This window comes from Nuphar pumila, chromosome 2 (genome assembly GCF_984573655.1).
Source record: "Nuphar pumila chromosome 2, dmNupPumi1.hap1.1, whole genome shotgun sequence".
Classification (NCBI taxonomy): Eukaryota; Viridiplantae; Streptophyta; class Magnoliopsida; order Nymphaeales; family Nymphaeaceae; genus Nuphar; species Nuphar pumila.
Window position 1 is genome coordinate 141723763 of NC_143250.1, and position 13460 is coordinate 141737222.

Sequence of the window (13460 nt, forward strand, 5' to 3'; positions counted from 1 at the left end):
AAAACCCAAAAAAAAAAATAGAAAGAATATCGAAAACCTCCCGTTCGAAATCGTAAAAACTTCCAAAACTAAGCATCTTCGAAAAAACGAGAATTAGGGCAAGAAGGGCGATGGTCTCAGAGGAGGGAACTCTGGAAACCCTAGTTTTCAGGATTGAGGGCGAGAGAAAGAAAGGGGATGCGGAAGCGGAGAGAGAGATGGGTACCTGGAGAGAATGAGCAGCAGATCATCGACGGCCATGGAGAGGGGAGAGAGCGATGATGGACGGCTATCCTCGTCTTCCTCCGCGCTCGCTTTGGTTTCGGTGTTTAAGCCCTGTCCTTGTGCGCGTCGTGCGTGTAATAAGAGCGCCCTGCAGCGGTTGAAAGAAGAGGGAGAGAAAGGTACTTTCCTTTTCCGTCCCCTTCTTCCGTTTTTTCGACTTTCTTTCTTTCTCTCTCTAGAGTCCAGATAATTTCTCTATAGGAATATAAACAAATATGGGTTCGGCAACCGGTTTATTGCATGAGTTAAGAACCTGGTCACAAAATTAGTGTCGTCGATGTGCATCAACGGAATAAGAGGGAAAAATTCAAGTTGGCTAGAGACGTGCGACAGGGTTGTCCCCTAGCTCATCTTCTTTAATATCGCGACAGAGGGTTTACCTATTCTCATGAAAAGGGCAGAACAAACAGGCTTCTTGAATTTGTTGGGCATTCTTGGTTTTGTTGGTCACACAATTCAATATGCAGATGATACTTTAATATTTGGTCATGCGAATGCTAATCAAATGTCTAGGTTGTGCTTCATTATTAAAATATTCGCTGCAATGTCTGGCCTTCGCCTGAACGAGAGTAAGTGCGCTCTGGTCTTACTCAATGTTGACCCTCTCCTCCAATCGGCTGTTGCAAGGATCTTCAACTGCCCGATATCTGACATTCCTGTTAATTTCTTGGGTCTATCATTGCACTCATTGCAGCCGTCGAGAACTTCGTCTTGGACGTCTACTATAGAGCGGGTGCAAGGGAGATTGCAGTCTTGGAAGGCCCGATAATTATCTTTTGCCGGACGATTGACACTCGTTCGCCATGCTTTGGCCAAATTACCAGATTTTCGTATGAGCGTGTCCATTATACCGACGACAGTAGAACGAAAGATTAATTGTTTGTTTTCGCACTTTCTTTGGTCTGGGAATGCGTCTCACAAAAAGTACTCGTTTGTTTCTTGGCAGCAGATCGTTCTCCCGAAACAGCGAGGCGGCTTGGAGATTCCGATTCTGAGAAAGAGGAGCATCGTTTTAGTCTTAAAGTGGTCTTGGGTCGCTTCTACATCTCCATCTTCTTGGGCTACGTTTGTTAGGGAAAAATATGGTAGTTTACCTGACTCCCTTCTTTTGACGCCCAGTTCAGTGTGTCATTCGTCCCTTTGGTTAGAGTGGCGGAAAACACTTCGCTCCTTCAGTGACAGGGATCTTAGGTCTTGCCATGGCCGCCCGTGGCTTCACTGGGTCATGGCGAGCGGAGATAGGTTCTCTATTAAGCAAGTTTACTATTCCTTGGTGCCATCCGGGATGAATTGGTTTTCCATTGATTGTATATGGGGTAAGGGGCTCGCTCCAAGGGCAAAGGCGTTCGCGTGGTTAGTGGCTCTGGATCGTGTTCAAACCCAGATTAATGTCAGGAAACGGGGGCTTCAGTTTCCAAGCATGTGTGTTCTTTGCGAGAAGGCGGTAGAGGACACGACTCACCTATTTTGGTTTTGCCCAGTAGTTTTAGACCTATTGTTTTAAACTTGGGGTGCACCGCCGCTTCAAACGCGTTCGAGTTCTGTTATTCGGGACCTCTTGTTTGGTCCCATGAGTTTACGAAACAAAAAAAAAAGGAATTGTGGCAGGTATGGTTGTTTTCAGCATGGTGGGTGATATGGACTGAAAGAAACGATATATTTTTCAGGGGCATCAAATTCAATTTTGAAAGGCTACCTCACGGGTTATGTTTGATGTGTATTTGACTCTTAAATTACATAGTAGAGACGGGGGTTTGGATCTACTTGTACTCTGAACTGTGCACAATCATCATCTAGATGGTGGTTGTCTTACTCTTATGTTCCACTCTCATCCAATATTCGGTTGGATGTATTTTAGTAATGTTGAATGATAAATGTTCTCTTTCTAGGTATATATATATCATATTTCATCTTATATTTTTATCATATGAGATCTATTAAAAAGGGGATAGAAGGTGATGCTCTGGTAAGGAGCAGGCTATCCTATCCATGGTGCATGCCCCCACTTCAAAATCTATAACTTAATGATGTTATTCTCTTGTTTTTTTTTTTTTGCCTTTTTTAGTTTTTCCTTTTTCTTTCCTAAATGCAAACCCCAAATCCACGTTTGTATGAAGTATGGTTGAGTTTGTCTTATGATGTAATTTTTCCTCTTTTTTTTTTTTTTGGTTTTTGTGAGAATTTTATAACAAATGACAAGCTTATCATCTATTTATAAGAACCTATTTGACGTTTGGAAGGTGCCTTGGCCATTAGGCAGATGGTTAGGGTTCTATTCTCATGAGCGTCATCCCCTTGTATTGACTAAGACGACGAATAATAAGCTCTTGCTCAGTTTGGTGATTTTCTAAGGGTAAAGGGTGCACCATGGGTTACACAGTAGAAACAATTACAGTCAGTACGGCAATAATAGCCAACGTGATTACGTCTCTGATTTTGAGAGTGATGTCTTCATCTTTTATGAAAAAAACTAGGTAGTGTTTGGTCAAACAAAGTTTTTTATAGCAACATAACTCTAAAAAACAAGGTTTTTTATAGCAAAAAAAACACAAAAACGCTTTTAAATTGCCAGCCAAAAACGTTTTGATTTTTCCTCTCTTTCCCTTGTATAGTTCTTTCTCCCTTTCTCTGTCTCCTGAAAATCTACCAACTTATATAAGAGATAACCGGAAGCAGCAGCACCACATGGAGAAGAGGGACGTTTCGGCCTCTTTTCCCCGTTTTCCTCGCAACACCGGACGCTGCATGCCCTAACCTCCATCCGGCGTCCGGAGCTTTGGAGACAGCGACGGAAACTAGGGCACGTTCGGCGTAGGTGTTGGGGACGGAGAGAAATCCTGTGGCGGCAGCCAGAATTAAGGGCAATCGGTGGAGGATACGGAAATTAGGGTGAATTCGGAGGAGGATTACGAAGGTTAGGGTGAATTTTGAGGTGGAATGGAGATGGTGAAGGATTCTGAGTATTATGGTGTTCTCGGAGTGAGTCCGTCGGCGTCGGAGATCGAGATTCAGAAGGCGTACTATTTGAAGGTGAGGTTTCTGATCTTTGCTTCTTCGTATTGTTCTTTTTCTGTCAGATCAGCTGATAGTGAGGTGGAGAGGTGGAAGTTTTTGTGGAATTTTCGAATTTCTTGTTTCTCTGTCTTTTGTTATTTTCTTTGAATTTTCTGGAGATTTTTTTTGATATTTTTGTTTTTTTGCCTCTGAGTTGTAATGAGGTGAATTAATTGTTGTTTTCGTTGATTTTGTCGTATTCTCTGGAGTTTATTCTTCGATTTTTTTTTGTTCCCTTTGATTGGATGGTTTTCTAACGTGTTTCATGAGTTCTTCGGTTTTATTGCCTGCGATCTAGACTTTATTTCTTGGGATGCTATATCTTCCAATGTTTAAGACCAACTTTTTTTAGAATTGACGAATTATGTACCTGAAAGCTTAATGGATGGGTTGGTTTATATTGATTTTATTGATAGAAGATCGAGTGGATTTGTGGAATTTGCTGAAGTTGTATCTTTCTTCATTTTTTGGGTAAGAATCAAGTGTTTTTTTATTCCCTGCATGCTACCTCTGGCTGATTACTTGGAAATGTGGAGTTTGAAATGTTTTGAACATAATTGAAGCACTGAAAAGATTCGCTTGCAATTATAATTTTTTTTAATATACCTATCTTATGGATTTAAGAGTTGGTATATTTGTTGAATTTATTAATATTCTAGTTTTTGTTATTTATATGTTATTCCTTTTCTTGCAATGTAATGTGACTCTTTATCTTTGAAAGATTATGTTTCACGTGTTAGACTAAAGATTTGTCGGGCTGGAAGGGTATGCTGATCCGGAACTTTGGTTTTGTGATGGACATGATGACTTTATTGATGGCGCTGGGTCATTACTGACAAACGTTTTTATCGGCAAAATCTCGTCTTTCAAAAACTTGTGAGAAATTGAAAAAAATACATAAATCTCACTTTTTTAGGCAATAAAAAAAGTAAAAAATTTTATAAGAAAATATTAATAAAATTTATTTAAAAATAAAAAGACAGTTTTTCATGATAAATAGCCGTTTCAAATGTAAATATCATGTTTAAATCGCGGTATTTATCTTTTTTCATAAATCTCACAATATTTTGAAAATCTCGTGAGAAATTGCCGTTTTAAACTTTCAGGCAATTTCTCGTGATATTATCGCCAAATTTTCATAAATCTCGCGATATTTGTCACTATGGTCATTACATGCATATTTGGTGGCTCCATGGACTTTCTTTCCATCTAGTTGATGCTATGCTTTTCTTAAATTTACATGTAATGAATCGTGACACTCTTAGTCAGATACAGATTTAGATGATTTTTCATCATAACATTAGTCAGCTATCTTTTTCTCATCTCTACCTTTTGGTATGGTGTTGCAAATTGACAGGCTCTATTGACTGCCCTTATAAAGCATGTGAAAGGGTTCATTAAGTTGAGATTGGCTATGAGTGCTCTTCAAGGAGCATTTCCTGATGCTTTAACTGCTGAGCTACTTGAATATAATGATGAATGTGCAGTTTGTAAGGTGAGGATTTTTATTCCAAATATATTCCAATTACAAGTATAAAAAGATAATCGAAAATGACAGTAATGCCTTTGGAATATTAAATAACTATCGAAGACTGTACACTATCTTGCACTTGCTGAATGGCAAAAAAAAAAGAACAAGAAAAAAAGAGCACAGTCAAGTACACTAGTGCCATATCTTTTATAGACTAGTGAAACAAACAACTGGTTAATATCGATTAATGATTCAAACCTTGACCACTACTGTTAACCATAATGTTTTTTTCTTATAATAACCAAATTATCTCTTCTGCTGATTATTTTGCAGTTAGTGATCGAATGCAATGATGGATGATAGATTGATTGCCTGAAATCTGGTGCAGTTCCTGTCACATCCATTTATTAGGAAATATGAGAGCTCAAAGGTAGACCTAGCAGCATATACTCGAAGCATTTTTGACCCCACACAGAGGTTGAGGGATTTAGCAGATGTGAGCTCCTTTATCCTTTGATGTTCTTCCTTATTCATTCCAGTGATACCATTGTAGCTAACCTTCGGTCTGATACACTTAAATAGATGCTCACAATACATTACTACATGTTATTTGATGATCTGATGAGTTTTGGCAACATGCAAAAGCTCTGTCAACTTTGAGGTATCCTTCCATCTTCTGTGTTGTTCAATGGACTTCATCCTGGAAATTTTTGTTCAAGTATTTTTAAGATGCTTAAGGTTTATTATTATTTTTTTATGATGGGGTAAACCACCAGTTTTTGAAAAACCAATATAAAAAATCTGATTGTAGCCTGTTTGCATTGGTCTATGCAACTTTGATTTTCAATATAGGGCAAGGCAAAGCTCTGGTTTGCTATTCTAGAATCACAAATAGAGACTGGAACACCCTATATGCATTACAAGGTTGTTAATTGATTGGATTTTTAGCTAGATTTTTTTTTCTGTTACTGTTCTTATAATATAGCTTGCTATCTTTTGCAGGACATGTGCAATAGAAAAAGCAATCAACAAAACCTGGGTAAAATAAAATCTTCTAATCTGTGTGCTGATTTTTTTTAAATATTCAAGCCCAACAGAAACTGCTGTCTGTAACCTGGCATCAATTGCTCTGCCTTGATATGTGAAAGAAAAGGTGTGTTCATGCTCTAAAATATTCTGGTCATACATTATATTCTTACAGTTTCTGGCTTTTTTGAAAATATTTCATGATGCAGGAGTTGTCGGATTCTAATCCATCCAAGCTTGCTTCCAAAGAAGGCCCTTATGAGACATACCATGTGAGGGATTGTGAATTTTTCTTTCTTTGTTCAAGAAGATAGAAGATAGAGCAGTTTATTAGTTGGAAACATCTTTCCATGTGAGGGATTGTGAAGATTATGTTTTTGTGTTTTTTTTTCATGTATTTGGGTGTGCAAGAATGATTTTAGGGGGATTGATAGGATTGCTGATGATGAAATGGTGTAGAAGCAAAAGTTGTTTGAAATTTTGAAGTTCATTCCTGATAACGCCTGTTAGCACCTTAATATGTTTGTCTCTTCTTCCTTCTTCGTTTTTCTTCTTCATCGTTCTTCTTCTTCTTCTTCATTTTTCTTCTTCTTCTTCATCTTTCTATTGATTTCTATTATTTATGGTTTTTTCATTGATTAGGTTTTTAAATCAAAATTTTTAAATTAGGGCTTTTTTATAGTTAATTTGATTAGGAATTTCTTTGATTTGATTAGTGTTTTTCTTTGATTTTTTATGATTAGGGCTTTGAATCAATTTTTTTAAAAATCTTTTTATAGTTATTTTATTTAGGGTTTTTCTTGTATTTGATTGGGGATTTTTTTATTTTTTTTAGTTAGGGTTTGAATTAGGGGGTTTTATTTAATTTTATGGTTTTTTCTTATCGTTTAGGATTTTTTTGGTTTATTTATGATTTATTTTATTATATTTTAAAATTAATTAATTTGATTAGGGATATTTTTATTTTCTTTGGTTAAGGGTTTTTATTATGTTTTTTTTTATAGTTTAGGGTTTTTTGGTTTATTTATGATTTATTTATTATATTTTTTAGGTTTTATAATTTGATTAGGGATTTTTTTTATTTTCTTTGGTTAGGGTTTGAATTAAGAGTTTTTTATATTATTTCATTTTTAACATTTATGATTTAATAAGATTTGATAATTTAAATTTTCATAGTTAATGTGCTTTTAGGGTTTGATATTTTTATGATAATTTTTCATAATTAGATGTGATAGGACATTGTTTAAATTATTTGTATATAAAAAATATCATTTCTTATTTTTTCTCAAATGACTCAAATTGTAAACATTTTTTAGATCCAATCCTAGATTAATAGCTGAGGCTAAAATCCATAATAAACATATCAAAACACTCATGTGGTTGGATTGATCTAGTCCTGCAATCCAAAATGAAGTTATTGGACCCATTATCCGCAGGTAGTGGAAAGAACCATCAAAGATACCCTATAGGAACACTGCTCTATAAATTAACCAACATTGAATTCCTTATTATTTTGCTATGTGAGGCCAAGTAATAAATGACAATGATGTTTTTCGATTAATTAATACCCTTCCAGTCATAGATTACAGACCAAGTCAAGTTTTCTTAAAATCGACTTTTCTTTTATTTCTTGTTTTGTTTTTATACTCAATGATTGTGAGAGCATGAGCCGTATCATATATGATCATTAGTGAGGGACCAATCATGACTTTCTTATGGATCGGGTTAGATGTGGATATCAGCTACGTTTATCCATTCTCAAAGATAGTGTCCTCGCATCAATACCATATAAGTAGGAGTGAGCATCGGGCCGGGCCCATTTAGAGCTCGCAACTCGGGTTTTAAGTGTGGTCATGCCCCGGTTCTTAATGGGTTCAGATTTGAAGAGCAGCCCATGACCCAGCTCATTGGCCCAATGGGACAATGTTAGCCGGTCAGTCCAGCCTGGCCCACACCAATTTGTAGGTCATTTTTAATTAAGCTTATAAATTAATTCCTATAATACTAAGAACAATAAATTAAATGAAAGATTAAAGTACCAAACTAATTATCTTTCTATTTCTTATATAATCAGTACAAATAATTAGGTAAATAGTAACAGTAAACAAGTTACTATGGAACCTGCTACTAAAAAATTAATTAGGTAGCTCAGCCCTATCGCGCCGGTCAACCCGGTAGTTCAGGGGCAACCCATGTCTATATACCGTCCGGGTTTCATCCCGGTGGCTAATAGGACAGGGCCTAAAGCCTTGTCTCAAACACAGCCCATGGTGGGCCGGGTCGGCTTGGTCCACCGAGCTGCCTGGCACATTGCCCACCCCTACATATAAAGATAGGTCCACATGCACGAAGCAATACAATATTCAATGAAACATAGACTATTTAAACATAGGTTATATATAAAATGGATTTGGATTTTATACATTTTCAACTCATTAAGAAACAAATAGTGGTTTAAAAGGCAGATAAATAATGGTAATATAAATCATTTGGATTTGAGCCGGTCCAGTCAGACATGGATTTCGATTCAGGTGGATTTGTAGATATATTCATTTGGTTTAGATTCATATCCATATCCACATCGCGTTGGCCAGATGGACAGTGGACCTTGCCTAGACCCAATTCCAACTGTGGTTGGAACTCATGTGAGGCAGGCTCCATGGCTTTTCAATGGGCTGGTCAGTGACGAAAGTTTACAAAGACAAAATAGCAGCAGCCAAATTCTCATAAAAAAATCATTTTTCTTTGTGCATTTATTCACAAAATATCGACAAATAACAAATAAAAGATAAAAGTTCTTATTTTCCCATTAAATATCTGACAGTGATATAACGGTAAATACAGTGATAAAGTTGTTATGTTTTGGTGTAAAGTATAATACGGGAACTATTTGAAAATATCGCCTTTTTATTTTGGTTGTTTAAAATTGAGGCCAAAATATCGACATTTTATCATATTTTAAACACTTTGCCACTATCTGAACAAGTTACTTCAGCAAGAAAAGGCCATTGGGTTAAGTCTACGGTGAATCTTATGCACGAAATTCAAAGAAAACGAAAATGACAGTTTAAATTATCTCATAAATTCTCAATATCAATCTCTACTGTAATCCCTCTTACAGAAAAATAAAACCCTAACCCTACAACTGATCTTGAATAAGATCTGAATACAGAAGTAAACCCAAAATAAAAATTCAAATCCTAAGTCTACTTTAGATATGAGATAGAGAAAGATCCAGTTCTACATAAGAAATTCAAATAAAAAATCATAATAAAGTTAGATCCTAATGAATCTTTATGCACCCGAGTCTTTTGCTTCGGTCATAGGGCTGTCAAAGGTTCAGTCCATAGTTGCATGGGTATAAGGTAAACAAAAGTATTAATTGTTTAAGAAACTAGTCTCAAATACTTGAAAAATGTAATACCATCTTACTTATAAACACCTTTTTTTATTACATTATAAATGAGTATGCATACAAAAAAAAAAAAGGTTACTATTTTTGTTAAGAGTAATCAATACTACAATTATACAAATGATTGATTTACATATTATGTTTAACCATTTTAATTTATAAGTATCATTATAAAAATATATATTTCATATCAACTTTTGAGAAACTTGTACCAATTCTTTTAGAAACCATATCAAAGTCTATTAGAAACTCATATCAATGTTTTTCAAAATAGTTTCAACACGCATTTGAAATAAGAACATATTTGAAACTTTTTAAGCCCTCACATACCCATACCAGTACCTAAACTATACTAGGTTCTGGTAACTATGGTTCAGACATGTGACCAAACCCACCCAAATAAGTAGCTCGGGTTCAGGTTCGAGTCTTGTGGGGCTAGGAAATACAAAACTCATATTTTAATATAATTTAAGGAGCTTACTTATATTAAAAATACATATAAAGCATACGGGGTTAAGCCAGATGGGATCAAATATCCTAAAAATCATAATTCATACCTGACCCATGTATTACTCAGTTTAGGTTTAGGTTGACCCGAATAATAATTGGGCCATCAGTTTTATGCCCATGCCTAAGAATTCAGGTTAGAAATCCATTACAAACCCTACCCATTGACAGCCCTAGACACCAACATTTCTTTGACCAGCCAGATCAAAGGCTTAGATCAGATATCTAGCAAAAATACTTAGAACAGATATCCATTAAAAAAATATATAGCCCAAACGTAACCCACATGTACCTCAAGTTGGGTTCAAATATTTAAGAACTGCAGGTTCAGTGGGTTGGGTCTGTCCCGATTAGGGTTGCGTACCCGGGACAGATGATGGCTTTTCTTTTGGATTTATAATCCAAAGAAACCGCACCCGACAATCGTGCTGGCTCAGCCTCTCATACCTACGGTCATCATGCCGGCAGCATAAAACTTCGAGGCTAGGACCCCTGCCCCGGGGGCCTATGCTACGCATTGGCTTGCGTAGAGGGGTAACGCCCATGAGAATCTAATCTTGATGCCTGTCTAGTAGCCAAGGCCCCACCCCACTACGCCAACCCACCTTGGGGCCCAGTATTGGCAAGTTTGTCTGTGACAGGTAAGGATGTAAATGGTTAAGATGCAACCTGATACCCGACGGAATCCGAGTCCATTAGGCAGGTTTGGTATTAAGTTTTGCATTCAAACCCGAACTCTAATCTGACTAAAACCCCAACCCAATTATGTGTAGATACCAGGTTTAAGCTAGTCGGATCCGAGTTTGGTTTTATCCTTTTCCATCTGAATTCAAATTCTATTCTGATTAGGCTAAACCCATTTAGGTGGGACTTGATAATGCCCAGATCTGACCCGAATCCAAACCGTTTACATGCCTATTGACAGGCATAGAAGCTAGCAAGTTTAAGGTAGTATAGGTTTTATACTCCCTTTACACAACGAAATCATTTAAAACCACAACGCACTATTTCGATCAGTGACAGATCTCCATATTCGAGCTTTCTTGGCAAGGGACAATCGTGTAATAAAATTTGAAATATTTGTTTGTTGGAGGAAAGATATATAAGATTTATTTATTATAGTTTTATTTATTAACATTAAAATAAAACTATAATGTAATAAAATATTATTAAAATATTAAATAATGTTGTACACGTTGGTGTCCAAAGTCTGATTGTGTCACCAGGGACACAGACAAAATGGAGTGCCCCTCTGACAGAATATTTAACCAATAAAGGGCATGCATCCATGCATGGTAATAAAAGTGTTAAAGATAAAATCAAAGTGAACATGAAACAATATCTGTGCTCAAAAAATGTCAAATGGAAGAAGATTCCCCTAAAATGAAGGAGACGGCTAGTAAATATGAGATGGAAAAGATAGATCAGGTAAAGCAGATGGCAGTAAGGTCGCGAATCAGTTGAAAACTGATCGACCTTATCATATTACACGGTATGAGACTCCTAAAATGGTGAAGGATCGACGGAATGCCACTCCTCAAATGGTGGAAGATGACTTTACCATGATTCACGATATTAGATTCTTAAAATTAAGGAAATGATCAAGGAAGTTAAGGAAAAAATAGTCTCACTCTCTTTGACTTCCAAATGTGTTGGCATCATATATTTTTGACAGCCTTTAAAGTGCATTCATTTGTGAGTTTTACCCTCTAATATCATTAAGTAAACAATTGTTAGTTGTGGAAGTAAGGATTCTCAAATCCAAACCACGTATATCTTGTGTCATCTTCTTTTTCTTTGTGTTTTTTTTTCTCTTTATGGTATCGGAGCCAAGCTCGGATAAAAGAGGAGGGTTGCGGTAGGCCAATGACAGCCACGTAAAAATTTAGTCATACCCTATGAATATGAACCAATATGATGACTTATCCATTCCTTTTCATGAGATGAATTGTGACTTTATGCATAAGATTCAAAATAAAGAAATTGTAGAGGCTTTGAAGAAAATGAAATCAAGAAGGGAAGTTGGCCCAGATGGTATACCTATCGAGGCTTGAAAATGCTTGAGAGAGAAAGGTTTAGAATGATTGACAAATCTTTTTAACAAGATTTGGCGGACAAATAAGATGCCTAATGAGTGGAGGAAGAGTACTTTGGTGCCTCTATATAAGAATAAGGGTGATATACAAGATTGCACAAACTATCATGGTATAAAACTCATGAGTCATACTATGAAACTTTGAGAGAGGGTGATTGAGTCTAGGTTGAGGAAGGTTGGCATGATATCAGAGAATCAATTTGGTTTTATGCCTCAAAGATCAACTATGAAAGCTATGCATCTTCTTAGACAACTTATTGAGAGAAATAGAGAGAGGAACAAAGATTTGCATGTGGTTTTTATTGACTTGGAGAAGGCATACGATAGAGTACCTAGGGACGTTCTCTGGTGGACAATGATGAAGAAAAGTGTTTCTCTCAGGTACATTAGTATAATTGAGGATATGTATGAAGGAGTAGTAACCAATGTCCGCACTTGTGGAGGGGTGACAATCAATTTTTCTATAACGGTTGGGTTACATCAAGGATCTGCTTTAAGCCCTTTTCTATTTGCTATAGTGATGGATGAGCTTACGAGATCAATTCAAGAAAATGTGTCGTGGTGTATGTTGTTTGCTGATGATATTGTTTTGATTGATCAGTCTAGAGTTGGGGTTAATGCTAAGTTAGAATTATGGAGATAAACATTGGAAGCAAGAGATTTTAAGTTGAGTAAGAGTAAGACATAATATATGAAATGTCGGTTTAGTAAGCAACGAAGTAGTGATGGGAGTGTAGTGAAGCTTGGTGAGCAAGAAATATCGGTGGATAATTGTTTTAAATATTTGGAATGTATCATTCAAAAGTACGAAGAAATTGATGGAGATGTAAATCATAGGATAAAGGTTGGGTGGATGAAATGAAAAAGTGCAACTGGAGTGTTGTGCGATCATAGAATGCTATTGAGATTGAAGGAAAAGTTTTATAGGACGAATATTAGGCCTGCTTTGCTATATGGTACAGAATGTTGGGCTGCCAAGAGATAACATATTCAAAAAATGAGTGTAGCTGAGATGCGTATGCTTAGATGGATGTGTGGAAATACAATAAAAGATAAGATTCAGAACAAGGAGATACGTAAGAAGGTAGGCGTTGCACACATTGAAAATAAGATGAGAGAGAATCGTTTACGGTGGTTTGGACATATTCGGTGAAGGACTAATGATGCTCCAGTTAGAAGGATGGAGAAATGAGAAAATATATTAGTTAAAAGAGGTCGGGGTAGGCCTAGGAAGACTTGGATGGAGATGATAGGAAAGGATATGAATGCTTTGAACCTCACCGAGGACATGGCATTGGATAAAAATGATTGGAGGAGAAGGATTCATGTGGAAGACCCAGAATGATTTTCTTTGTTGGTTTATATCGCTGACCCCAATTGTTTTGGGATGAAGGCGTAGTTGTTGTTGTTGTTGTATGGTATCAGAGCCATCAAAGTGATTTTGTTCATCTTGTTTCCATGGTTTCCTTCGTGTCTCGGCCTTTGATCTATTCATACCCTGTGATACTTAATGTGTCGAATTTTGTCTCTTTAAAGCTGCCTCATTCTAACTTCCTCTTATGAAGAATTCAAATCATGGCATTAATCGAAAGTCAAGATATGCAAGGGTTACTTAACGCTGAGATACCTAT

General features: G+C 36.4%; 1 protein-coding gene and 1 long non-coding RNA gene across 4 annotated transcripts in view; one reads left to right on the forward strand and one right to left on the reverse strand.

The window, feature by feature from the left end:
- The window catches only part of LOC149847378 (uncharacterized), a 34593-nt gene extending 34260 nt beyond the window's left edge, over window positions 1–333 (reverse strand). For 2 of the 3 annotated variants that reach the window (XM_089996974.1, XM_089996976.1), the window contains exon 1: window positions 206–333. The gene's annotated coding sequence lies outside the window, so the exon portion shown is untranslated. The remainder of the gene's footprint in view (window positions 1–205) is intronic. The other variant, XM_089996975.1, reaches the window with a different exon arrangement.
- Window positions 334–2946: 2613 nt separating this feature from the next.
- LOC149847379 (uncharacterized) lies at window positions 2947–6315 on the forward strand. Its single transcript, XR_016430610.1, has 5 exons — window positions 2947–3294; window positions 5123–5285; window positions 5372–5450; window positions 5792–5942; window positions 6025–6315. It is a non-coding gene; the product is annotated as an uncharacterized LOC149847379 (long non-coding RNA).
- The last annotated feature ends 7145 nt before the right edge of the window (window positions 6316–13460 follow it).